This window comes from Aedes albopictus, chromosome 3 (assembly GCF_035046485.1).
Source record: "Aedes albopictus strain Foshan chromosome 3, AalbF5, whole genome shotgun sequence".
NCBI classification, from domain to species: Eukaryota; Metazoa; Arthropoda; class Insecta; order Diptera; family Culicidae; genus Aedes; species Aedes albopictus.
The window spans coordinates 422813735-422838983 of NC_085138.1; the positions used below are offsets into that span (position 1 = coordinate 422813735).

At 40.1% G+C, this 25249-nt stretch overlaps 1 protein-coding gene across 5 annotated transcripts in view; it reads left to right on the forward strand.

The window, feature by feature from the left end:
- The first annotated feature begins 23945 nt into the window (after positions 1-23945).
- The window catches only part of LOC109433516 (calbindin-32), a 268476-nt gene continuing 267172 nt past the window's right edge, over positions 23946-25249 (forward strand). For all 5 annotated transcript variants that reach the window (XM_062856383.1, XM_062856382.1, XM_062856381.1 and 2 more), the window contains exon 1: positions 23946-24226. The gene's annotated coding sequence lies outside the window, so the exon portion shown is untranslated. The remainder of the gene's footprint in view (positions 24227-25249) is intronic.

The following is a 25249-nucleotide window of genomic DNA, read 5'->3' on the forward strand; positions in this document are numbered from 1 at the left end:
TTTGATGAATATGGTTGAGTTTCAAATTGTAAAATTTCCTTAAATTCTTAAGGATGTGCTGTAGTTTGAAAATGGAGAACTTGATCTCCCTTTTCACGTTGTGTATTAAAATGATAATTATCTGACACATTTTATCATTGAATACACTAGAATTCCAAGCAAATAGAAGCTCTAGAATATAATTTTATTGTTTTACATATCTAGGTAATGCGTGTGTAATCCTTGAGGGATCAAGCAGAGACTAAACTGCTGGTGGTGACCAATCGATCAAGTTCTCAGGGCGATCCGTTATTTGGTTCCTCATATTTGTCATATTGTTCCTCATAATGATCATAGGTATTGTTTTATTCGTATTAGGATGAACATGAACTAGTTATAGCCCTGGAGAAATTTCAGGCATAAAGTTGTACGAATTGTTGGTAGTATAACAAAAAATGTATGCATCAGGGGTGTAAGTTGACTTTCAACTGGGAACATATTTCGCCTACCCTCTATCATGTTTTAGAACCAGTAAAAAGACGTAACTACCAAACAAGAAAACTTCAATTTTCGATTTCAAAACTAAATTCAATACCGTTTCATCATGCTAAAAGCAAGTCAGTATGTGATTTGAGCATAAAGATTAATATATTCAGCATATTAGATTGAAAAATTAATTCCGAAAAAATCAGTGTTTTGTTTTCACCATTATGAAATATTAGCCTCTACTCTCGCTTGTTTTTGTTGTTGCTTTGTTTGAAGAGCAAAAAGCGGCTCAAAATTGAAATCTCCCTGGGCGATTATTTTTCTCAAATGAAAGGATAATTGAACACTATGACTCAAGAAATATCGATAATTACCGATAACACTGATCATAAGCATCTAAATCGCTTGAGCTTGAGCTTGAGCTTGATTGACCGCCCGTGGATGCTACTCCAGTATCGCCAGACCAGCTACACTCACACAAGGACCAATGAGATAACTGCCGGGGACTTGCAGGCTTCTTCAGTGTGTGAGCGTTGATGATCTTCTATTTTTAGGCGACAATGGCGCCTGCCACGTCAGGTTGCAGGTCAATGTGGGGAAGGGGTAAGGAAGTGATGATTGCAATCGTTTGTATCCACATCTGGCCGAATATACCTCTGCGCCAGCACAAATTCATGCGGATGTTGGAGTGTTGGTGGGAATTGGTTGGCAGAAGGTTCACACATTGGTATGCGGATACCAGAGGAAGGTGATAGAATTGTGTGTTTTTATTATTTTGAAGATGTGCGGCACAGTTCGCTTGATTGCATAACTAGCAGGCGTTTTTTCTAATAGGATTGTGACACTGTGCTGTGAAAGTTTGGAAGGAAGGGAAACGGCTTTTTGCCTTTCTCGTACACCAAGGTGTACCGAAAGGCTATATGTTCACTCCAAAAACGAAAATTTGATAGAGCCTCCGGAGGGGTCAAGTCTTATATACCAATCGACTCAGCTCGACGAATTGAGGTGATGTCTGTGTGTGTGTATGTGTGTGTGTGTATGTGTGTGTGTGTGTATGTGTGTGTACAAAAAAACTCACATCACTTTTTGGCAGTAAACCTCAACCGATTTTATTGACCGACGGTTCATTCGACGCGGAATCTGGTCCCATTGTTTCCTATTGAAAATGGTTCAGATCGGTCCAGCCGTTCCGGAGTTATGGCCATTTAGGTGTTCCGGACCGGTACCCCAGGAAGGGGCCAGATATTAAAACGCTACAAACCCATGCATGCGGCACATCAAACTACGGCATTTTCGATAACTTGATGAATGGTAAGCAGAAAAATAGTCTCAGACCATATCTGAACCGGTAGTGTCCCGGAACAGGTTCCGGGTGTCCCGCCGGAAGTGACCAAACATAAAAGTGAACTAAACCCATGCATGCGACATATCAAATCGCGGCTTTTTCGATAACGTGGTGAACAGTAAGCAGGAAAACATTCTCAGACCATATCGGAACCGCTAGTATTCCGGAACCGGTTGCAAATGTCCCGCCGGAAGTGGCCAAGTATTAAAGTTAACCAAACCCATGCATGCGACATATCAAATAGTGTCTTTTTTGATATCCTGATGAACAGTAAGCAGGATAATATTCTCAGACCATATCTGAACCGGTTGTGTCCCGGAACCGGTTCCGAGTGTCCCGTCGGAAGTGGCCAAATATAAAATGGAAATAAAACCATGCATGTGACATATCAAACCACAGCTTTTTCGATAACCTGATGAACAGTTAGCAGGAAAGCATTCTCAGACCATATCGGAACCGGTTCCAGATGTTCCGCCGGAGGTGGCATAGTATAAAAGTTAAATAAACCCATGTAAGGGACACATCAAATCGTGGCTTTTTTGATATCTTGATGAACAGTAAGTAGGAAAATATTTTCAGAACATATCTGAATCGGTTGCGATCCAGAACCGGTTCCGGGTGTCCCGCCGGAAATGGCCAAATATAAAAGGGAACCAAACCCATGCAAGCGACACATCAAATCGCGGATTTTCAGGGAACTTGATTTAACAAAAAAAAATTTCCGGCCATATTGGGGACAACCGGTAGTGTTCCGCAACCGATTACGGTTGCCCCATCGGAAGTGGTCAAATGTAAAGGAGAACCAAACCCATAAATTCGACACATTTAATGACTTTTTAGGTAAGCTGATGAACGGTTAACAAAAAAAAATCATAGACCATACTTTGGAAAACCAATAGTGTGCCGAAACCGGTTCCAGGTGCCCCGACGGAAGTGGTCAAATGTAGAAAAAAAACCAAACGCATACACGCAGCACACTAAATAACGGCTTCTTCGATAACGCGAAGAACGGTCAGCAAGAAAATAGTCTCAGGTCAGTAATGTTCCGGATCCAGATTCGAGTGCCTCGCCGGAACTGGCGAAATGCACGAATGAACCAAACCCATACATGCATTACATTAATTTGCGACTTTTTAGGAGAACTGATTAATAATTTGCATGAAACTAGTCTAAGACCACATCAGGGACGAGTGTAGAATTAGTAACTAGTTAAAATACACATAAATAAAAACAAAACAAAAAAAAACACATCAGGGACAATCGGTAAGTGGTAAAATGTGAACCGAAAGTTGTAAATGTGAAATTGAATCAAATCCATGCGTGTCGTACCATAAAACCACGCTGATTCGACAATGATTGCTGTCAAATTACCTGTGTAAACTTTCAATTCGATAAACTAACTCTATTTTAGTTTTGTTAAGATTATATGATTTGTTTTTGAACACAAATCTTATAGATATTGTTGTGGTACGAATTGATAGCTTGTATTGTCGGGCCGCCACCAAACCGGACTTCGCACAATCAAGTCGCGACGCGACCCAACTCGCGACGTATTTTAATCATGTCAAAAGTAGTGCGCATCCTTCCCGTTGTTGTCAGCAACACAGCGCACTAGATGCGAAACAGTTGCGACACTTGTGGACCAAGAAAATGGCAATTTTTGATTGAATGTCGGTCTTGATTCCAACCGGATAGACAATACATTTTACGATTGTTGGCTTCCGAGGTTCACTGCGGTTGATCACCAAACGGATCAGGTGTCGGAATGCACCAAATTAGAACTTTCGGAAGTAGCAGCTGCACGAGGAGCCGCTGCGGGTGTAAGTAACATCACAATATCGTATCATTCGTATTTACAGTGTATTACACTGAGACATTTGATCATTTTTTTAATTCAACAAATTTCGAATGAGCGGGGTACAAGTTAAAAAGTGTCTTATTAAAGAGTGATGAATACGCGGGGTTTGACAGTACATCAAATAGCAGCTTTTTTGATAACTTCTTCTTCTTCTTTATAGCTCGACGTTCGCATTGGAACTTGGCCTGCCTCTTTTCTACTTAGTGTTCTTTAGAGCACTTCCACAGGTCATAATTGAAGGGTTTTCTTTGCCCGCCATTGCATGAATTTGTATATTGTGAGGCAAGTTCAATGATACACTATGCTCAGGAAGTCGAGAAAATGTTCCCGACCGGAACGGGAATCAAACCCGCCGTTTCCGGATTGGCGATTCATAGCCTTAACCACTAGGCCAACTGGAGACCCTTTTTTGATAACACGATGATCGATTCGTAAGAACATAGCCTCAGACCATATTTTAGACAACCAGTAGTGTCCCGAAACTAGTTCTGGGTGTCCCACTGGAAGTGGTCAAATGTAAAAGTGATTTGTACCCATGCATAAGATAAATCAAATCGTGGTTTTTTTATGTAACCTGATGTACGTTAGCAATGATATTGCCTCAGACTATATTTGGGAGACCCGGTGGTGCTCCGGAACCTGTTCCGGAAAGTAACCAAATGTACCATGCGACACATCACATCACGGCTTTTTTAATAACCTGAGGAACGGTTAACTACACAGATAAAAATAATTAGATTTACACGTCATGTAAACTTCATTTTAGTCATTTAAACTTATTGTTATGATGATTTACATGAGATATCATGTAAATTTGTGTTATATGTCATGTAAACACTCAGAGTCATGCTGAATTACATGACATATAATGGAAGTTTACATGATATTTTATGACTTTTACATGATATGTCATGTAAACTTCTGTGATATCTCACGCTCCAATTATGTGCATCATATGTCACAGAATTTTACACTCTTTTTTCGATCTGTGTAGAAAATAGGCTCATACCACATTAGAGACTACTGGTAGGGTTGCACAATAGTATGGGACACGCTTGTATGGAAAAAATAAATCCTCGCTCCAGTCGACTTTTTAGATGTCATTTAGGTCCCATATGAACTGTACAAAATTTCAGCGCAATCGGTGAAACTATAATTTAGCGCAAGCGGTTCAAAGTTTGCATAGGATTTACTATGGGAAAAGTTATACTTTCAAACAAAAAATCCCAGAGGTCGCCCCTTATCTCCTTAATTCAAATCGATCAACGCTTCTTGAAGAAAAATCCTTTGTGAAACTTTCTTTCGAAGACCGCAAAACAATTGGGTTTTTAAATTAAGAAAAATATATTGATTTTTCGATTTTATACGAAAGAGCACCTTTTTCTGAGCCACTATGATTTTTTTCAGATTTTTAGAACCTTATTTTGGTACCTAAAATCAATTTCAAAGAAATTTTTTGAAATCACCTTTTGACAGCTGGGTAACTGTTTGACAGCTCCGCCCAGTACAAACTGCGATAAGGGGTGATTCGACAAATCGCTCCCATACAAACTTCAAATTGATTTTTAAATAGGTTCCCGGGCTCCGAAATTCATGAAAATTTGGATTTCGGCTCAGTTTGACATGCAGATTCAGAATATCGAATTATCTCAACACCGTTAAAGAAGCCAATTGGATGCTTGTGGAAAAAGTTATTGATTTATCACCGATTAGTGATCCGACGAACGGCTTTTTGTTTTGTTTTATCAGCAGCACTGTAGCTACTGCCTTGGCTGCTGCTGTTTCTGGGGGTGGTGATGCCACCCGCCACTCCATGCAGCAACGGCAGCAGCAGTGCTGCTGATAAAACAAAACAAAAAGCCGTTCGTCGGATCACTAATCGGTAATAAATCAATAACTTTTTCCACAAGCATCCAATTGTTTTGCGGTCTTCGAAGGAAAGTTTCCTAAATAATTTTTCTACACGAAGCGTTGATCGATTTGAATTAAGGAGACAAAGGGCGACCTCCGGGAATTTTTATCTGAAAGTGTAACTTTTCCCATAGTAAATCCTATGAAAACTTTGAACCACTTGCGCTAAATTATAGTTTCACCGATTACGCTGAAATTTTGTACAGTTCATATGAGACCTAAATGGAATCGAAAAATTCAACTGGAGCGAGAATTTGATGTTTGTCCCATACTATTGCACAACCAGCGTTTGATGCTTCGCCGGAACTACGAAAGTAAATAAAATCAATGCAAGCGATAAATATGTGTAAGGGAACAAAATCTTGACATATTAAACCCACATACAAACAGACGTCTCACTATACTCACTACGTTCTTGTTTTTAACGGTCAATAAAATATAACCTAGAATGTGCAGAAAAAACTTTATCGAAGACCGCAAAGTGATCTGTGAATGTGTAAAAAGTTATATCTTAGCTTGTTAGTATCGTCTTGATATTGATCAGCTCCCAATGTTAGTGAAGGTACTCAAGCAGTCAATTGAGAAATCTGATATTATTCAGCTCTGCTTTTACGCTGAACACTACGTCGGAGTATGTGCCATAAATAAGTTTTAAGTCAATTCAATGATGGCTTTGATAAAATGCTTGCTTTTCTTAAAAAATATCAGGATTCATGAACACTTTGACTTACGTCGACGGAAAGATCGTTAGAACATATACGACGAGAAAGGCACTATCACCTCTAGGTGGATTAATTTGGGTTTTTTCAACCCGTTTTTGTTCTAGCGACGGCTATGAACATGTTTATATACATGAGTTGTATATGTAGAGAGCAGAGAGAAAGTGTATAGAAAGATACAAAGTAGGAGGAAAGGGACGGGCCAGGGATTGAACCCAGGACCTTCTGCATATAAATCAGAAGCGGTAGCCACTAGACCACCAAGCCCGTCTCCGGTTTCAAAACTAAATTCAATACCGTTTCATCATGCTAAAAGCAAGTCAGTATGTGATTTGAGCATAAAGATTAATATATTCAGCATATTAGATTGAAAAATTAATTCCGAAAAAATCAGTGTTTTGTTTTCACCATTATGAAATATTAGCCTCTACTCTCGCTTGTTTTTGTTGTTGCTTTGTTTGAAGAGCAAAAAGCGGCTCAAAATTGAAATCTCCCTGGGCGATTATTTTTCTCAAATGAAAGGATAATTGAACACTATGACTCAAGAAATATCGATAATTACCGATAACACTGATCATAAGCATCTAAATCGAGAGAAAAACACTGATGTTTGTGCTAATGTTGATGTTTATAAAACCATTAAACAAAGGATGTTTACAAATTAGAACCAATAGTAGATGGCGTGCAGGTGGGCATGTTTGGGTGGGCGTAGAGGGTGGTACCTTACACCCCTGGTATGCATGAGTCGGAACTTACAGAAAAGCTTGCGAGCCAGGGGGCCAGCAAAAGGCAAAATCCCCGTAGCTCACAACAAAAACACGATCAAAATTGTTTGTGCTGAAAATTGATGCATTACACAGTTTCTTACCGATTTATTTGCTATCTCCGCGTTGCCGTGTAATTTCGAACGATTGCACGCCAAAATTTTGGTAACCTTTTGCTAGTTTTACACGTTTTGCTTAAGTTATAACTTATGGTAATGACTAATTCGCAAATGTCGTGCACATCCCAGATCTGTCAGAGTGCCCAAAAGTGTCAATTTCCCAAACATGTCAAATTCATGTGGACTACGGCACATCTATTCGTGGTTGACGTTCGCGCTACCCCGCTGTTGCGAGCATGTCCATACCGTAAATACATAAAGGATACACATTTGTAGACAAGTGTAGACTTTACATTTACAGTATCATTTTGATAAGCTTGAGTAGGTACTAAGAAGGAAATTGCATCGAATTCAAAGCAGGTTTGTATGGTTTCTCTAGTGACGAACAATACAACACTATACTCACACTTGTTTCGTTTGTGTTTCCTATTTTTTTTTCTATTAATGTCGTCATTTACACAGCATAGAATACTACAAAAATATTGAAGAAAATACAAGTTTCAAGTTCATGGATGGAAGAAAATCACTTTTAACGATAAATGACACACGATACGAACAATCAAAGATATCCATTGTTCTTGCGGTAGCATGATGCACTGTGCTCGTATCACAGAGAAAATCAAAGCATCTGATGCACGCTTTATCGCGGGATCTATCGTTATCGGATCATGTTATAAGTCGCGATAAATTTTGTTCGTCACGATTTAGGGTACTGGACGTATTTTGGCCCGGTGCAGGTATTTTGGCCAATCTTGGGAATTTTATTACATTTATCATATTATCTCTACCAAATCTTGGCAAAGCTTACTTTTAAGTTTTTATAATTTGCCAAGATTTTGTGAAGATTATATGATAAATGTAATAAAATTCCCATGGTGGGCCAAAACACCTGCCCCGGGTCAAAATACGTCCACTACCCTATGCCATTTTTCTGAATTTCTTAAGTACTCCCTGAAGGATTTGTTGATACAATTCTTGGATGAATTGCTGACAGAGTTTATGAAGGAATTCCTGGACTGATTTCTGGCTAAATTCCTGAAGAAATTATTGGGGTAATTATTAGAGGAATTCCTCAAGCAGACCCTGTTTAAATTCCTGAATGATATGCTGGAGGAATGCCTGCATGAATTCTTGGAGGAATCCCAAGAATATTACTGAAGCAATCCCAGGAAAAACTCCTGGAAGAGCACCTGGGAAATTCCTGGTGGATTTCCTGGAGGACTCCCTGAAAAAAATTCTGGAAGAATATCTGGAAGAATTCCTAGAGGAATCGCTCAAAGAACTCCTGGGGAAATCTCTGCAAGAATGTAAGGAGGAATCCCTGAAAAATGCTTGGATAAATTCCTGGAAGAATGACTCCTAGCGGAATTATTGGAGGAATCCCAGAAGTAATCCCTAAAGAAATCTTTGGAGGAATTCCTGGAGAGGTCCTGAAGGAATGCATGAAGGAAACTCTTGAGAAATACTTGTAGGAATCATTGGAGGATATCCTAGAGGAATGCCTGTTGAAATTTCTGAGAAGACTAGACTAGAGGACTTTCTAGAGGAATCTATTGATGAATTTCTGGAGGATACACAATTCGTCTGGATTACTTACAAGAATTTTTCGTTTTTGGTCTTATGTTTCGTATAACTGTTACCCTGAAAATGACACAAAACCCCAGCGTCGAAACGTTGGGCAAATAATAAACCTCGATTTCCCATATTAAAAGACTGCGTAGCCGTTTAAACCGTAAAATCCTCAGTTGATCCTCCAGAAGATTTCTGGAGGAATTTTTAAGAAATTTCAAATGAAGTTCATGCAGAAATTCTGAAATAATTCGTAGAAGAGTTCGTGGAGGAATCCCTAGAAGAATTTCTGAAGAATCTCCAGAAGCAATTTTAGAAGCAATTTTAAGGAAAATTTCTAATGGAATCTCTAAACTGTTCCTAGAAGAAGTACTGAATTAATTCATGGAGAAGTTTCTTAAAGAATACAAGGAGAAGTTTCTGAAGGAGTCTTGAGAAGTGTTCCTTAGGGATTTTTTAAAGGAATTTTAAAAATAAGTTGTTCCAGAAAGAATCTCAGAAAGAATTCCCAAGCGAAGCCCTGAAGAAATTCTTGAGGTAATGCCTGGAGGAATTCTCAGAGGAATCCCTGAAAGAAATCCTGGAGGAATCTCTGAAGAAATTCGTGGACGAATCCCTGAAAAAATACACCAGAATCCCGGAAGAAATTCCAAGAGGCATTCTTAAGGGAATCCCTGAACAGTCCCTGGAGGAAGTACTGGATTTATTACAAAAGGAGTTTCTGAAAGAATTCCAAAAAGAACTGCTGGCGAAAACCATGGAGTTGTTCCTTAAAGAAACACAGAAGAAATTACCGAGTGAATCCCTGGAGGGATTTCCCGCTAGCAATTGCATAAAGGATTCCTTAGGAAATGCCAGGTAAGCTTTCTTAACAAGTTCCTGGAAGAATTTCTGTATGAAATCCTAGAAAAAGATTAATCCATGTCTGCAATATTTTCTGGACGAATTATTTTGGAATCTTTAGATGGGCTCTCGAAAGAATGTTTCGTACAATGTTTTAATAAATGCCAGGATTAATTTTTAGATAATCTCTGGTAAAATTTTCTGGAAGGGTTTATGGAAGGTATTCCTGTTGAAATACTTCGAGTTATTCCAGATTGAACTGTTGGAGCAATTGGTGGAATCCCTGAAGGAACACTTGCAGAAATGCCTTAAAGGATCTCTGTTGACATTCCTTTGGGAATCCCTGCAGAAATTCCTGAGGAATCCTCTCAAAAGGCACTGGAACAATCCCTGGAGGAGCTTCTAGAGAAATTCCTAGAGGAATTTTCGGAGAAATGTCTGGTAAATCCCCTAGAGGCCTAGAGGAATTCTTGAAAAAAATCTCTGGAGCAATCCATGATGGAATCACTGAAGAAAGCTATGAAAAAAATCCTGGAGAAGTCCCTTGAGAAATTCCTGAAATAATCCCTGGAGAATATCCTGAAGAAATACCTGATGGAATTTACGAAGCCCTCCTTGAAAGAATTTATAAAGTAATCCCAGATGCTTTGCTCTTAGCATGGTGTTGGTTCGCATTGAATACTATTGAAAATTTGTGAATTATGTGCTACTACCCTCTATAGCAGCACAAAGTTCTACATATCCTTATTTTTCCCTACCCTAACCGTTTCCGGCATGTCCGGAAAATTTGGCATGTTGTTTTTATACTCCATGAAAAAACATCATAAAATTTAGTCATTCAACCGAATATGTAGTTTGGTAGAACTCAATGATAAGATTGAAGTGGTTCTCTTGGAGAAATGCTTGGCGGAATTTCTTCTGGTTTTCGAGTACAAAAGGTTTAATTATTATGGATAAAAACTGAAATTATATAGTTTATTTTTTGAGATATTTTTTTCTGGAATTCTAAATCATTAATAATCTTTGAGTTGGTTCGAATTGAAAAAAAAAAACTGGTGGCAAGGCGGGAGGAGGGCACGCACCCAGATCCCAGATTTTCCTTCGCTGGAACCTTGTCTTTCAAGGTGCATAACAGGTCTTCCCGAGCAGGAGAAAAAAGCTGAAGAATACCCAACTCAGGTATAGAAAACCGAGTACCTACAACCTGAATGAGGTATTAAGTAGCCCTGCATAAGATGTACAATACCTTAAATAATAACTGGTGTGTATTCTGTGCATAACGCGTGAATAACGAGTTCAGGTATGGCAATACCTAAATAATAATCGGCGATTTTTCCATATAACTAGCTATTTTTCCATAATTGAATAATACCTCAAGCAGTCCTCAACACCAAACCAATACCTTGTTGAGGTATTTTATCAATACCTTACAAAATACCAAAATAAGTTATTTTCAATACCTAGATAACCGACCAATACCTTGTCTTGGTATGATACCTGACTTTGGTATGCTCCAGTTATGTGTCAGTTATTCATTTTTGCTCGGGTTTCAACGTGTTATTACTTTTGCAAACAACCTGAAATGCATGGTGTTCAAGGGATGCCTGAACGTTGTTGGAACGGGAGACTAATAGGTAGATTAAAATACGCAATCTACATCGACGGACACGTACATTACTTCGGATTCACACCACTTTGGTGCGCAATAATATCCCTATGGAAAGAGAGGATTTTGCGGAGGAGAGAAATAAAATTCACCGAGCTGGGGAGCTGAATGGCTACGAAAAAGAATTCGTGGATAAAATCCTCCGTAAATACGAGAAGTAAAAACACAGAAAGAATGCCACAACACTGAAGCCGAAAAAAAAAGAAGTAAAAAGAATTAGTTCTACCCAAGAATCTCCAACCCCGTTCAGGTATCCCTTGAACACCATGGATTTCAGGCTGTATGAAAAAGTAATAACAAGTTGAAAAACCTGTTATGCAACTTGAAAGACAAGGTCCCAGCGGAGGAAAAATCCGGAATGTACCAAATACCGTGTCAGAACTGCCCTGCGGTTCACATTGGACAAACTCGGAGGAAGTTCAAAATTCGCCTTCGTGAGCATAAACACGCTGTCGAAAATGAACTAACCAACGAATCCGGTGTAGCAGTATTGTCAGATTTCTTGAAACGTAAACACCGCGCGGTCGTTGAAATGTTTCAAAAAGGGGCTTTGCAAAAAAAGTTCACGCGGTCTATCGTTTTCGAAAGGAACAGCCGCACCGTAGGAAACGCCGCAATGTTACTCCCCATAAGGATGAAGTAAAAAGGGAGTGAAAACCGCGGCCGTACCTTTTGGAAGCGGTAGGCCGCGTGCACTTTTGTGCACATCCCTCAATACACACTACACATTTGGACCATGCTGTGGATTGGGAGAATGCTAAGTTGGTGAAGGACGTTAGAAAAGCTGCACAACTAAACGTCTGGGAATCTATGTACATCGCCACAGCTGATCGCCCTCTCATGAACGAAGACGAGTCCCCAGTACAATCCCCCCTCTTCAACTTGACTAAACTGAGAATTCAGTGGAACAACAACTTTTTCGACGAGTACTGTGCGCCGTGCAGTACGATTGTATTAGTGCTTCATGTAATCAGTCGGACATCGTCCTGTCGATGGGCAACTTCGAGCCCGAAACCGGTCGACTTAAAAGGTAAATTTAATTGTGTCCTGTCTCGCGTCGCGTTTTATGTGTATTGCAACCTCAGCTCAATTGAGAAGTGATTTGATTAAAAGATATTTTCATTTAAGCTCCGTTTTCTTCGAAGTTCAAATGAAGTTCATTTTTGGTACGATTAAAAGTTATCTAAACTTGAGTAATAAGTTTGAAACGGAACTTTCTTTGTCATGGTTTTATTAGTAAATTTGTTAGTTTGGGCTGCAAAGCAAATGGAGCAAAATTTAACTCTTACATCTTGCAGCATGCACAAATATCATCGTTACTGTTTTGTTGTTGTCGGGAAGCGATAGTTGCCATACAAATTTCATAGTTCATCAAAATAATTTAAATAATATTATAAGATGGATTTCAAAGATTAAAAACCCAGATTAATCCACCTAGTGGTGATAGTGCCTTTCTCGTCGAATATGTACTCAAGAGCCATAAGCCGAAGTGTTCCTGAATTCTGAGAATACTCTAGAACGAAACAAATCTCATTTTCTTCTTTTGCCATTTGGTCTTTTGATAAAAAAAATATCCAAACAATGAGCAAATCCGCTTAACTCATCGGATTTGGTAATACATTTTCTGGAGGACTCTAATTACAATTTAAAATTTGAAAATTTATTGGTTAAGAGGGATTAGGGGCATAATGGATACCCTAAGCAAATGAGTACGTTAAGCCTGTATGTATAACCTTGTGTATAACAGAGAAAACCTTAACATATTATCAGTTGGTTTTCAACTTTAGTTTGCTTCCTACGTATTTCAATCATTTACAGCAGGTAGAATGTCTGGGTTCATCACAGGGGCGTCGGATGCACAACAGGTAAACAAAATCAGTTTGATTAGTGTGAAACGACGCTGGGAAGTAATGATTCAGTGGATTCTCAAATTATCACAGTAGTCTAAACATCAACAAGAAACCCAATATTAAAGCCATAATTGAATTTGGAAACTTATTGATGGCTCATATTCCGAAGTTATGTATTATGTTAAATGCGTATAAGCAGAGCTGAAAAATATTATACCTCTCAGTTGACTGCTTGACCACCTTCACTAGCACTGTATGCCGATCATTATCAAGATATTTCGGTAAATTTTTTCTGCACACTTTAGCCTTTATTTCATTATCATTGGTTATAAGATTTATGTAAAATTTTACAAAAAAAGTGCAGCTAGTGAGGGCTCAACCAGTTGCATCAAAATTGTGCGTAGTAATTTCAACCGCAAAAGGGGATTGATGCTATAAAATTAAAATTTTCCCATACAACATTAATCCTCCTACTGTATAATTACGTCTCAGGAATCTCAAATGGTGTGATTTGACAAGATCGCTTTAATTTTTATTTATATTTTGTTCTTTTACGCATATTTATCGCTTGCATTGATTTTGTTCACCTTCGTAATTTCAGCGATGCATCCAATCCTGATTCTGCAACACTGTTGGTAATCTTAGGTGTGGTCAGAGACTATTTTCTTGCCGCCGTTTATCTGGTTATCCACCATTTTTGATGATTTGATGTTTCATATGCATGGGTTTGATTCACTTTTTCAACCGGCCACTTCCGGCGGGACACCTGGAACCGGTTCCGGAACACAACCGGTCCAGATATGTTATTTGTGAATTGATTGGTAATTATCGTTGACAAATATCGGAAACAGCTTGTTAAGCGTTACGCGTTTCGACCTACTATTCTTCGGTCATCATCAGACGTATTCAGTTCGATTCACCCCTTCAACTTCGTCAGTTTAATATACATATAAGCGGTTCAGATATGGTCTGAAACTATTTTCCTGCTTACCGTTCATCTTGTTATCGATAAAGCCGCTATTTGGTGTGTCACATGCATAGGTTTGGTTCAGTTTTTTAATTGGTCACTTCCGACGGGATACCTGGAACCGGTTCCGGAACACAACCGGTTCAAATACGGCATGAAACTATTTTCCAGCTAACTATTCATCTGGTTATCGAAAAAGCCGCTATTTGATGCGTCGCATGCATGGGTTTGGTTCAATTTTTTTTATTGGCCACTTCCGGAAGGACACCCGGAACCGGTTCCGGAACACTACTGGTTCATATATGGTCTGAAACTACTTTCCTGCTTACCATTCAACTGGTTATCGAAAAAGCCGCTCTTTGATGTGTCGCATGCATGGGTTATGTTCACTTTTATATTTGGCCACTTCCGGCAGGACACCCGGGACCGGTTCCGGAACACTACTGGTTCAGATAGAGTCTGAGACTATTTTCCTACTTCCCGTTCATCAGATAATCGAAAATGCCGTGGGTTGATGGGTCGCATGCATGGGTTTGTTGCATTTTCATATCTGGCCCCTTCCTGGGGTACCGATCTGGAACACCTAAATGGCCATAACTCCGGAACGGCTGGACCGATCCGAACCGTTTTCAATAGGAAACAATGGGACAATGTACTAGGCTCTATCAAATTTTCGTTTTTGGAGTGAACATATAGCCTTTCGGTACACCTTGGTGTACGAGAAAGGCAAAAATATTTTGAGGATCATTTAGGAAATCAAGTTTTAAAGAAATTCTACCGAAAGGAAACAATGATATCTATATTTCCACTTAAGGTTTTAATGAGAATCGCATATTATCCAACACTGATAAAGCACTTTTCTCCAGAATGGCGAAAGAGCGAAAAAAACCAACGTGTTCGATTATCATAACTGGCTAAGTTAACAATCAGACATTTTTATTTTTTTAGATTTGTGGATCATTTTGAGAAAAGTCTTATTTTAGTTCTGGACCTTTTGCCATTCTTAGCCTTATGTTAGTTGAGATGAATGCTAAATAAATGAAATTAAAATGAGGATTCGTAGCTTTCGAAAAGCAGACCTAACATTTCCGTTTCAATTTTTCTCGAAACAAATGATACCTGCATGATTTTTTTTGGGATATGGCGTTTTGCTTCCCACCAGTTTTCTTATGATAGACTTGATTTTCTTTAAAAATGCGAACAAGCAAAACCCTTCTTATATGTACTTGCTTCGTGCAAAGAAATTTCCCCACCCACTACTAGATCAGAACTGCCCTACTTTCCAGAATGCGCATTGCGAGCGTTCAGAGACAGAGAACAGAAAGAGCATAACAACTTCACAAACAGCAGCATCCAACGCGGCCCAACCCAGTCCAGCCCATCCACCCACACTCCGCATAGGCCGTCGTCGTCAGTCGATAAATAACCGCTCTTTTTCAATGCCACTGTCGAGATCAAAACAGATAAACAATATTTTGCGCCACAGTACTAGTGTACTATGCCTGGGTGCCAAGAGAATGGGAACGGAACCAGGAAAAATCTCATGCAGCGCCGAGCGTGGAAGCTTGGAACAAGCTGGTGAGTGACAAAACGAGAGGACTGAGCAAAAAAAAATCAAGGGAACACGTGCATCGGGCTCGAGTTGAAATCGTTAATTTTCTAGGAACCATTTTCTTTGGTTATTATTGCCTCAGCAGATGGAGGATTCGTGGAAATCCATCAGCTGATGCAGCTGCCCATATCTACCTCTGAGTTAATTGAAGGTGCTTAGTAGACTGCAAAGCATTAAACAAAAAGCATGCGTTGAAAATGATACAACGTTGTAGCAATAAAGCACACGCCTCCCCATGTGCGGTGGAATAACGGCGAGGGGGAAGAGATCCATGTTGTTTATGTTTGTTATGCTCTTCAGGATAGAAAAGCTCATCCTCTTGCGGATTATGCTGCTAGAGAGCTGGAGGAAAGTGTTTCAAAACTCACTGAATGATTATATAAAATAGAAATCAGTCAATTGATTACAATTATGCATAGGGGACCGGAACCTATTTTAAACAATGTGCTGCATTTTAACATAGCTATTTGATTTGTTTTTGGAATAAGATGAACATGGGGGCAGAGCCTGAACAAGGGTACTCGTATCTATTATTATTTTAATCACAATGCAACGAAGAAAGCCATTTTCTCTGTGGTTGTGAAATACGATGTCTCGTATGCAGGAAATCAACGCGCACATTTACCTGCATTCTTCTTGCAATATCAAAAAATCGGGGTGTTTCGATCACCACTTTGGCTTAATGCACGACATCAAAAAAGAAAAATGTTCTACAAAGCTTCAGAAGTTGTGCACTTCGTAGCAATCATCAAAATTTCACGAAGGCCACCCATCCAGTCATTTTCGAGAAATGGTGCTTTCGAGATGTTTACGCTACGATAACGTGCCTCTTTTGAACTATTGAGAAAAAAATGTCAATTCCCTAAAAGCGAAATAGTTTTTTTTTTAAAGTTGCAAGCTTGACGTTTTCTCCAGAGCTATAGAAAATATTGTTCTGGATAACTTTGTGCAAGGCGCCAAGTTTGTAATTCCGCTACTTTTCAAGATTTGTTACTTTTTTTTACCGTCATCAATAATGTACGGTACCGGCGTCCGCCACCGTTCAATCTTGAGTGACTGAAGCAACCGGATGTCACCCAAGCATGCACGCAGAATCTCAAGGCAGCGCTTCCAGACGAGGGCGAGCTCGATGTGGCCTCTCTAGAGGACTGCTGGAGAGCAGTTAAAGCACTTATCAACGACGTAGCCGAGAGCATTAATCGAGAACGTGTAACGGAGTCGACGAAACGAATGGTTCGACAAGGAGTGTAGAGCGATTTTGGAGGAGAAGAACGCTGCACGGGCGGTAATGCTGCAGCAAGGAACCCGGCAGAACGTGGAGCGTTACAAACAGAAGCGGATGTAGCAGATACGCCTCTTTCGGGGGAAGAAGCGCCACCTGGAAGAAACGGAGTGGGAAGAAATGGAACTGCTGTGCCGTTTCCATGAAACACGGATGTTCTACGAGAAGCTCAACGCATCCCGCAAAGGCGTTGTGTCGTGAGCCGAAATATGCAGGGATAAGGACGGAGACCTCTTGACGAACGGATGTGAAGTGATCGAAATGTGGAATCAGCACTTCGACGAGCACCTGAATGGCGTGGAGGACGTACCTCTCGTCCAAGGCAACGGAGGGAACGACTACGCCAATGCAGCAGAGGACGGAAATGAACCAACTTCCACGCTGAGAGAAGTTAAGGATGCCATTCATCAGCTCAAAACCAACAAAGCAGCTGGTAAGGATGGTATCGCAGCTGAACTCATCAAGACGGGCCCAGAAAAGCTGGCCACCTGTCTGCATCGGTTGAGAGTCAGGATGAAGATCTGCGAAACCGAATACCGGAGGAGTTTAAGGAAGGGGTAATCTGCCCCATTCACAAGAAAGGCGTCCATTTGGAATGTGAGAACTTCAGAGCGATCACTATTTTAAATCCTGCCTACAAAGTGCTATCCCAGATCATCTTTCGTCGTCTTTCAACCAAAACGAATGAGTTCGGTGGAATAAATCAAGCCGACTTCATCGATGGCCGGTTGACAACGGACCAGATCTTCACCGTACGGCAAATCCTAGAGAAATGCCGTGAATACCATTTTCAACATATACATCACTTCAAAGCGGCATACGACAGTATTGACCGCGCAGAGCTATGGAAAATCATGGACGAAAACGGCTTTTCTGGGAAGCAGACTAGACTGATTAAAGCAACAATGGACGGTGTGCAAAACTGCGTAAGAGTTTCGGGTGAAATATCCAGTTCATTCGAATCTCGCCGGATACTGCGACAAGGTGACGGACTCTCATGCCTAGTCTTCAACATCTCTGGAAGGTGTGATGCGACGAGCCGGGCTCAACAGCCGGGGAACGATTTCCTCAAAATCCGGTCAATTTGCGTGCTTTGCGGGCGACATGGACATTGCCCCCAGAACATTTGGAACGGTCCCAAAACTCTACACTAAGGTGGCCCACACTTATATGAAAAACAAAAATTTCGAAAAATGCCAAGTCTTACTTCCTAAATCAGTTGTTTTGGACTCCCAGAAGCAACGTTCAAAATTTGAGCAAAATCAATTAAGCCTAAGGGGGCGCTCAAAACGCTTGAAATTTGTATGGGAAAACTTGGCCAAATGTATGCCGAAATTTTAAATTTTTGAATTTTTCCGCTAGGTGGCGCTGCAAGCGTTCAATAACCAAACCCTTTGGTATTATTGTAGGTGACTATATGCCAAACAACTTTGTCGAAGACCGCAAAGTGATCCAACGTCTGCGAAAAAAAGTTATACCCTAGGTAAAGTGAGGATAAACTTTATTGTTGTTTTTTCAATACATGTAAAGGAATAATATCAATAATGAAATCTCAATACTTTGCCTCACTTTGCCTAGGGTATAACTCTTTTCACAGCCGTCGGATCACTTCGCGGTCTTCGATAAAGTTGTTTGGCATATAGTCACCTACAATAATACCAAAGGGTTTGATTATTGAACGCTTGCAGCGCCACCTAGCGGAAAAATTCGAAAACTCAAAATTTCTGCATACATTTGTCCAAGTTTTCCCATACAAATTTCAAGCGTTTTGATTTTGCTCAAATTTTGAACGTAGCTTCTGGGAGTCCAAAACAACAGATTCAGGAGGTAAGACTTGGCATTTTTCGAAATTTTTGTTTTTCATATAAGTGTGGGCCACCCTACTCTACACCTGAAGTGCGAAGCAGCAAAGGTCGGAGTGGTGGTGAATGCCTCAAAAACATAGTACATACATGCTGGCAGGCGGATCCAAACACGACCGGGCCCGTCTGGGTAGTAATGTGACGACAAGATAGGCGGGGATACCTTCGAGGTGGTGCAGGAATTCGTCTTGTTACTAATGACGGTTTGATCATAGCTACCGTTGGCTTGAGGAGATGGCCACAGAAGGTGACCCTTCCCAGTGGCTATCGGGACTCTGTATTGACAATTCGTTGAATTATCTAGATTCGGCTCAAAGAACAGCGAGCACGTCCAACTATGCTGTTGGGGCTTACTTGGGCAAATGGCCGATCTTATCTTCCCGATCAATCCATGTTTTGAACTTCTTGCGATGTATCTGGTAAAATCATATAATAGTGCAAATTAACTTTTATAATGTATAACTACATCGTAGTAGACGATATTCTGATGTTTTATTGCGACGAGCTTTACTTATTCGCAAAAGAGTTCGAGCGGACTCACAAAGTGTCAATTGAATTCGCATAATTGCGCACTGCGATGATTATACGACTTCGCTTGGTACATTTCTTATTATGTCAGTGAAACTCCATTGGTGTGCAAACTAAATCGCATAAAAGTAAAAATAAACTCGTTAAAATGTGCATACAAACTCGCATAAGCTAGAATCGTTAACGTTGGTATATTGCGATGTGATATGTGACAACAAAGATAGAGGTGCTGTTGGAGTGCCAAAAAGCTATAAAGCCATCATTTTTGTTTGATGACCTGATAATTTATAATGGGTGGTGCTAGCAAGAGAGAGGTACACACTTAGAAAAAAATGAAGGATTACGGTAAAATTTTACCGTAATCTTAACAGCTGAACGTACGGTAAAAAGTTCGGTGATTTTTCAAACCACCGAACGTACTGCGAATCTCAGGAAAATGCATCTGTCAAAATTACCGGAACGTTCGGTACTTTTTACAAATTTACCGTAAAAATCGCAGAACATTCGGTATGTTTGTTCACAAATGAATTCTCAATATCACTGAACGTACGGTATATTTTACAAATTTACGGCGATTTTATGCGAGCACAAAAAACAATATTTTCATAAAAAACGTCGATGATGGGATTGAATACATGACCTTCTGATCAGGAACCACACTTGCTGCCACTGTACAAGGGAGTCTTGCTTGGAGATGATGCACAAATTCTAATAGAACTGATGCTCGAAGCCGCCGGCGTGGCTGTCAAACGCATTTTACAGTAGTACGGTAAAATAGTCCCATCACCGATCTGTTCGATAAAATATTCACAGGTCTCCTGTAAATTTGTCTGATTTCACCGGTTCTTCGGTGATTTCTTAGATTTCACCGATTTTCTCCTGCAATTTCATCGATTCCGCCGTAATACTTTAATTTGCTTGTTTACATACCAGTTTCGGTAATTTTTTTCACCGAATACTGTAATTTATTCTAAGTGTGGAACGTACGGTAAATAGGTTAAGGTTTCAATTCTCGTTCGTTTAGGAAGATTTTGTCGTGAAATTTTCTAATTTAATCAGCGCATGAGACGAAGCTCATGAGACACATCTTGAGAAAAATGAGGCGCACAACTTTCAGTCTCAAAATGTACTGTGCTCCTGGGAGCTTGCTTGCAATGTGCCTCCCGTACATGGAACTACAGCACGTGTACATCAACTCTGATTCCAACACTGAGGTGAGTTAGAAGGTCATGACATTTAATCAGTGTGATTCATAAGTAGTGTTTGGTGTTCAGTGTGAAGTGTGGCTCCAAAATCCAAAGGTTCTTAGTTCGATACTGATGTGACAAGAAAAGTTTTTTCTTCGAATATTATTAAGTCGCATAAGATGATGTATTACGTCGCAATAGTGTACACCGTGCATCGCATAAGATATTGTCTGAAGTTATATAGCGTTATTATTTTTCCGTAAATGCACGTATAGCGCCTCCACCTTTATATGCATAAGGCACTTTTACTGCATCTTATGCGATGTAACTTTATCGCATAAGTATAACATGAACATAAACTTCATTATACGTGTGAATTGGTTGTCTGGGGAGTGAAATTGCAGGGTATTGGTAGCTGATATCAAGGGCGTAGCCAGCTTTTCGGTCTGGGAGGGGCAAGCACCCTTAGCAAATTTGTACCTACTTATTAGCTTTTATAATTAAACGCAACACGATGAAATTGAATATAATAACATTAGGGGTACTCACTAAACAGATTAAAGTGCTGCGTAAGCCATGATTTTCTGCTTATTTGAAATGTTTCATGATTTTGCGAATGAAATAATCAAAGATTGCCTTGGTGATCGCGACGTTTAATCAGTTTAATCAGTTTACGCTGTTAAGTGAATCCCCCTATTATGTTCTAAAAGCAAAGTAATGCTTTCAGCAGTCACGCTGTTGTATTTTGTAATATACGTTAAAAAAAAAATGTCGCCTGATCTACACAAATCAACGTGGTGCTGGTAGCAGTGATGAATATCTGGAAGATAAAGGATTTTTATTTACCCGGGCATTATTTTGCTCTATTTTTTTGTTATGTAAGCATTAACTATTCATAAAAAATTATAGCTGAACTCTATGAAAATTACGAACTCTTTTGAGGACCAACCTAGAATTTACTGGTTCCTGTATGCGTCTTTTTTAAATTATTTTCCCATACTATTCACAGGAGGAATTCCTCCAGAAATTCATGGAAAAATTTAAAAAAAATCATCAGGTAATCCTGGAGAAGTTCTTGGGTATATCCCTGAAAAGATCTGAAATTTCCGAAGGAACTCCTAAATGAACTTTTGAACAGAACCTGAGAGGAATTTCTGAAGAAACCACTTGAGGAATTCCCGGAACAATCCCTGGAAAACTTCCCTGAAGAAATACCTGGATGAATCCCTGGAGCAATCCCTACAGGAATGCCTAGAGGAAGCCTTGTAGAATCCCTAGAGGAATTCCCGAAGGACAATTTGTTGATTGTGCTAACGTAAGAACATTCACGATCACAAAATACGCGAACACGAGACGGAACACAACACGTTCTTACTAATTAAAAGGAACTTTAAAAATTACCTTTTTGGTCGACCGGTTTCGGGCTCGAGGTTGCCCATCTACGGGACGATGTCCGACTGATTATTTACATACAAACACACTTTCATACTGCGCACAGTATACGTCAGGGGGAGGTGGTTGTTATTGTTGTTTTATCCGTTCCGTCAAGTGGAAGAGCGGCGAGGTTATTGGAGGATCATCCTCATTCATTAGAGGACGATCGGATGTAGCAATGAACATTGATTCCCATGCGTTTAATTGGGAGGCTTTTCGGACGTTTTTTATTAGTTTCGCTTCTGGCCAATTGATGTTGTGGTTTTGGGCCGTGGAGTGCGCCGCTACACTAGAATCGTTAGCTCGTTCATTGTCCACTGCATTCTTATGCTCACGCAAACGAACTCTGAATTTTCGGCGGGTTTGGCCTATATATACCGCAGGACAGTCTTGGCATGGAATTTCGTATATACCGGATTTTTCCCCAGATGCTACTCTGTCCTTAAGGTTGCACAAGTGGTCCTTCAAAGTGTTTCCACTTTTGTATACCACGTGAAAACCGTGGCTTTTCAGGACAGCTTGAACTGGGTTCGTCAATTTAGGGTAAAACGGAAGGCTTATCCTCTGGGCTTCTTCTTTCTCCGGAAGAAGGGTTGTTGCATCCAGTCTGTGCTTTTTTCTTTGATGTTTACGAAGGATTTTGTCCACGAACTACTTTCCATATCCGTTCACCACTGCAGCATTATGGATTTTATCCCTTTCCGCTACGAAATCGTCCTTTTCCATCGGAATACTGAAGAGGCGATGAACCATGGAATGGAAAGCTGCTTGTTTTTGAGCGGTATAATGGTTTGAATCAGACGTAAAGTAGCGGTCCGTGGAAGTAGGTTTACGGTAGATTCCGAACTTTAATTTGTTGTCCGCTGTTCTTGAGACCAAAAGAACAAAAGTTCCTTTTAATTAGTAAGAACGATAAGTGTTGTGTTCCGTCTCGTGTTCGCGTATTTTGTAAAATCCCGAAGGAATCCCTGTAAGAATTTCTGAACCTGGAGGAAAAAATCCTTAAGGTATTCCTCCAGGAATTTCCTGGAAAAAATCTGAAGAAATCCCTAAAGTAACTGCTGGAGAATTCCCTGGAGGAATCTTCCAAGGATTTTTTGGAGGAAACCCTGGAAAAATCTTTGGAGAAATTCGTGGAGGAATCCCTGAAGCAATTCATGAAGGAATCTCAGGAGAAATGCATGGTGAAATGCCTGGTGGAATCCCTGAATCCTGAGGGTATTTCTTGAGAATTTCCTGGAAGAATTTTTGAAAACAAATGTCAGTCCATTTTTTGGAAAAAAATGCTGGAGAATTTGTTGACATAATTTCTGAAGAATGTCTAGCAGCAATTCCAGGTTCAATTCCTAGATAAATTGCTGGAGAAATTCTTGGGGTAATTCCTGGAGAATTTCCTGGAAGAATTCCTGGAGGAATATTCGGAGGAATTCTTGCAACAATTACTGGATTAATTTTTGTGGGAATCTCTAGAAGAGTTCTGGGAGAAATTTTTGAAAAAAAAAATCCCCTGAATAGTACCTCCTTCTCTAGTACCCTAGAGAAATTTCAGTAGGAATTCCTGGAGAAATCCTTGAGCTTGGAAGCGTATTGCAGCACACTCCATTAATGTAGCATAAGTCAATATCGATGCTAGAAGTAAGACAAGATTATAAAGCTGAGTTACTTAAGAAAATCATCCCAGCCCAAATTTCTCTATAGGACATTTATGCATCCCATCAATCAATTCCCCTCCAGGCCTCCAAACAAATCCAAACCATGAATGAAACCCCGTGCTGCCGTGCGCAGTACGAGCCACACACCTTCCCCTATCACAGCTCACAGAAAGCACCCAATTTTTCCCTCCGTGTCACCGCAACTGCCATTGAACTGCTTCCCATTTCGTGTTCGTTGTTGGTACGGTGACATACAGAGAGATACTTGCGAACACGTGAGAAAGGACCATCATCGCATCGCTCGCTCAGACTTATTATTGTTCAGTCGGCTCTGGACTACTGCTGGATACCTATTTGAACCGACGACAGCCACCGAATCGCCACATACCGAGCTCTGACATCGAGCAGCAAGGACCGGAAAATTCGCTTTTCTCGTTCCGTCGCGTGGATCTCTGACTGTGGAGTCAATAGTGTGTGGAAATTTTGGTGCAAAGAAGAATAAAGTTGTTTGAATGTTTCAGTTGTGATAAATTTGGTGAAATTGGAAAGCTGCTCTAGTGGATCCTGTTGATTCGGGATCATCAGTGGAAAAAGTGAGTTGATCGTCGTTAATCCCGAGATTAATATCCTTTCGGGCCGGATATCAGTTTTCCTACATACCAACACAGTAACAGAGCGCTGAGTGGATGGAAACAAACATCAACTTTTATTTACATAGACTACATACTTCGGAAAGCAGCCAGCAACAACGGAATGATGTGTTTGGGGTCTGTTTCCTTATTTCCGCCGATTGTTTGCATACGTGCAGGCGTGGCGGATTGCGGATGTTAGATTTCAGAAATCCGAGTTTGGCTTGAAGTGATCGAAAGGGGTTTTTTCTTCTCAGTCTCCCTCTCGGGAAATGGTGGTTCGTAGCTGCATATAGGAATGCTATACTTTCTGCCATTGACAACAAGTGTTTTCCAGCATAGATAGACTGATCCAGAAATTATATAAAAAAAATAAAGGTGTGCTACCGTCGCTTGTCATTAAGGTCTGTATGGCCGAAGTGGTAAACACGCGGATATCCAAAACGATCATGGTCACGTCTTGGGCATACAAAATCTTTGTACATACCTGCCACAAGCAAGACAAATGTTAAAACGGTCATTGCCAAAAGAAACTATTTGTTAACAAGTTTGGAAATGCCCATGGAAAATTTGACTGAGAAGCAGGCTCTGTCTCAGCTGGGACTATGAACCAAGAGCAAGAAGATGATCTCCGCCAGTTTCGGTACACATTTCTAGTGATAATGTAAAAAAAAAACAAAATTTAATTGAATACTATTAAAAGTGTGCAAATTGAAGCTAGTTGTTTTTACTTAGAAATTTTCAAAAAAATAATATAATGAAGATTCACTTAACATTTCATTCCACTACAAATCCCTTCTGAAACAAAATAGGATAGGGTTTGGGTACTAGTAGTGGACCCCCTAAGCTATCGAAATTTACTTCTGCGGCTTTTTAGCTATGTTACGTCAGTGAAGTGTTCCAAAGTGGAATTTTGTAACAAGTTTCATGTCTCCTCTTTATGTTAAGACCGTCAAATATACAACATTAATAAAATATTCCAGTGAA